Raw genomic sequence first — 4,182 nt, 5'->3', positions numbered from 1 at the left:
CCCATCTACTTCCTTCCTCCCCGCTTCCTCCTACCCTCTGGTAACCACTAGTCTATTGTCTATGTCCATAGTTTCTGTTTATCCTGTTCATTTGTTGCTTTTAGGTTTATATCCCACATATAAGTGATATCAATTTGATTTTTAACAAGGGTGCCAAGACAGTTCAATGGGGAAAAGAACAGTCTTTTCAGAAAATGAGACTGGAACAACTAAGTATACACATGCAAAAGAATCTGGTTGGACTCCTATATCACAACATATGTATAAATTAACTCAAAATGGATCACAAACCTAAATAATATCTAAAACTTTAAAACTTCAAGATAAAACAGGAGTAAATCTTCGTGGCCTCGAGTTAGTGATTTTGTAGGTATGATAACAAAAGCACAAATGATGAATGAAGAAATTCATGAATTGAACTTCATCAAAATTAAAAACGTGCTTCAAAGACCACCAAGAAAGGGAACAGAAATTGCACAAAATTGGAGAAAATATTTGCAAATCATATATTTGATAAGCATCTGTATCCAGAGCATATAAAGAACTCTTATAACTCAATAATAAACAGATAACCCAATTAAAACATAGGCAAAAGATCCGAATAGATATTTCTCCCCAGAAACGTATGTGAATGGATAACAAAAACATAACTAGACACTCGACATCATTAGTCATTAAATAAATTCAAATCAAAACCACGATGAGATACCGCTTTACACCCATTATGGTGGCTATAATAAAAAAAGCAAATGAGGATATAGACAAATTGAAACACTCATTGCTGACTAAATTATAAATGGTGTAGCCACTTTGGAATATAATTTGGCAGTTCCTCAAAAAACTTAAGATAGGAATACCATATGACTGAGCAGTTCCACTCCTGGCTATATACTTAGGAGAAATGAAAACATGTCTTCATAAAATCTTATACACAAATATTCATAGCAGCATTATTCATTATAGCCAAAAGTGGAATCAACCCAAATATCCAACTGATGAATGAATAAATAAAATATGCTATTTCCATATAATGAAGCACTGGCACAAATAAAAGGAACGAAGAAGTGATACATGTTGTAATATGGACAAACCTCAAAAGCATTTGAAGTGAAATAATTCAGTCACAAAAGAACACATTGTATGGCTCCATTTATATGAAAATATCTGCAATAGGCAAATCTGTAAAGACAAAGTTAAGTGGTTCTCTAGGGCTCATGGGGATAGGGTGGCAGATAATGGGGGTACAATAGACCGAAAGTTTGTGGCCTCCTCCCCCCCACCCAAATTCATGTGTTGAAACCTAATCTCCAGTGTGATAACATTTGAAGGCAGGGCCTTTGGGAGGTGATTAGGTCATGAGGGTAGAGTCCTTACGAATGGGATGAGTGCCCTTAAAAAGAGACCCTAGAGAGCTCCCTCATCCCATTCAATTGATAAGGTTATAGCAAGAAGATGACTGTCTATGAACCAAGAAGTGGGCCCTCAACAGACACTGAATCCACCAGCACCTTGATCTTGGACTTCCTAGCCTCCAGAACTGTGAGAAATAATTTCTGTTGTTTATGTGTTACCCAGTCTTTGGTATTCTGTTATTGCAGCCCCAAGGGACAAAGACAGGGAGTGACTGCTAATGGGTATGAGATTTCTTTTTAAGATGATGAAAGTGTTCTAAATACAATAAAAACCACTGAATTTTATTTAATTTTAAATAGATGAATTTTATGTTATTGAATTATCACTAAGCTTGTTTAAAAATCTTGTAAGGACTGTTTGAAGTCCTGTTTTGGAAAAGGATGAGATGAGTAATCTTAAAAATCTTGTGTTTACATAATAATTATCTTTTGGATAATAACATAAATTTAGAAGAATTATAGTCATAAAATCATGATTTCTGTTTTATTTCATACCTCGTCTCCTTCTGGTCTAGGAAATTATGAATACGCAGAGAGAATTGTATGAGGTAATTGTGCAGCTATCAAGTACTTTTAAGAATCTGGGTCGTAGCGTGGTTGAGTGGTCTAAAGTGCTGGATTAAGGATTCTTAATGGTAAATATCAAATTTACATATTTATTTGAGATAGTTTAGAGTCAGCAAGGAAAACAGATATACTGGAATACTAAAATACATATAAGTGGAAGTAGGTTTTGAAATTGTATGTGGGTAAAAATCACTAATATTTCTTTTTAAAAAGTTTTTGAACAATTTTAGAGACATTTGCATATTTTTCTACTAAGAATAAAATATATAATATAGCTATAATGGCTGTATTCAAGCGAATAAAGCACAACTAGATTTCTAACAAAATATTTAGTTAATTCTCCCTATTCTGAATTGAGGATATAGCTAGAGTGAATATTTTAAATATAATTTGGAAACTTTCACGTTTTTAAATGAATAATTGTAAAAAAAAGTATTAATCTATTTAATTTCAGGTGAATTGTAAAAATTAGACTTATTTCAAAAACTTAGCCCAGTTTCAAAAATGCTCTATATAAATATTAGTCATGTTTAGAATTCTGTATTATTCCTGAATGTAGGATAATCTACCATCTCCCCCTGCTGGACATTTACCCCACTACACTGAAGTAAGTATTCCACCTCTGAAATTTAGCCTTTACAAGTGCATAGAAAGCTAGAGTAGGGGAAATGAGTGTGTTGAGCCAGGTGGGGAGCTAGGAATAGTACAATTCTGATTTTCTGCCTTCCCTGACTTCAAAGAATCATTTCCCTTGTGTTTGGAAATGAACTGAGCTGAAGGAAAGTACTTTAAGATTCTCGGCCTATGACTTAGGTTCTAGGGTCGGACAATAATTGAGGTTTGCTGGGCTCTACACTTCTTGAAAAACCCTGCCACTATCATCCATTTACATAAGAGTAGACATATTGGCTAATAGCTAACTATATTAGCTCCCTTTAGCCTAGGTTTCAGATTTTTCCTTGACATTAATGAGAACTAACTTTTTTTCTTAGCATTTTTTTCTTATTCTAACACCAATAGGTTTAACTTCGACTTCTTAAACATTTTATATTTTGTATTTTATATTAGATTTCTTTAAGTACTTTTGAAGGCTAGTTTTAGTAAGAGGACTGTTTTACATTTTACTGTTTATCCTGGTAATATGCACATAGCATAATATTTACCATTTTAACCATTTTAAAGTGTACAATTCAGTAGCATTAAGTACATTTGTAATGTTGTTCAACATCACCAATATCTAGTTCCAGAACTTTTCACTACACCAAATGGGAGCCCCATACACATTATGCAGTCACTCCCCATTTCCCCTTCTACCCAGCCTCTGGCAACCACTACTCGCTTCTGTCACTACGAATTTGACTATTTTGAATATGTCATATAAATGGAATCATACAGCATGTGGCCTTTTGTGGCTGGCTTCTTTTACTTAGCATAATGATTTTACCATTAGGCAACATGTATCAGTACCTCATTCCATTCTTATTTATTTATTTATTTATTTATTTATTGCTTTTATTAATTGATTATTTTTGATGGTGACATTGGTTAACAAAATCCAGTAAGTTTCAGGTGTACATTTCAACTGTAAAGCACATATTGTATTGTGTTCACCACCCATAGTTAGATTTCCTTCTGTCACCACATATTTGACCCATTTTACCCCATCTACATTCTCCCTCTTTTCCACCCTCTGGTAACCACAAGTCTATAGTCCATAAGTCTCTGTTTGTTTGTCCTGTTTGTTTGTTGCTTTCAGGTTTATATCCCACATATAAGTGATACTATGTGGTTTTCCACTTTTTCTGTATAGCTTATTTCGCTTAGAATGATTATCTCGAGGTCCATCCAAGTTGTTGCAAATGACAGTATTTCATCTCTTCTTATGGCTGAGTAATATTCCATTGCATATATGTACCACCGCTTCTTTAGCCAATCATCTATCGTAGGACACTTCAGTTGCTTTCATGTCCTGGCCACATGAATAATGTAGCTATGAACATCGATGTGTACATATCTTTTTGGATGTGAATTTTCAAGTCTTTGGGGTAAATACCCAGTAGAGGGATTGCTGGATCATATGGTAGATCAATTCTTAGTTTTTTGAGGAACCTCCATACTGTTTTCCATAGTGGCTGTATCAATCTGCAGTCCCACCAGCAGTGTATGAGGGTTCCTATTTCTCCACATCCTCTCCAACATCTGT

The sequence above is a fragment of the Pteropus vampyrus genome, unplaced genomic scaffold, assembly GCF_000151845.1.
Source record: "Pteropus vampyrus isolate Shadow unplaced genomic scaffold, Pvam_2.0 Scaffold543, whole genome shotgun sequence".
Taxonomy (NCBI): domain Eukaryota; kingdom Metazoa; phylum Chordata; class Mammalia; order Chiroptera; family Pteropodidae; genus Pteropus; species Pteropus vampyrus.
The sequence above is the reverse complement of the archived record's forward strand: the minus strand, read 5'-3'. Positions refer to the sequence as shown.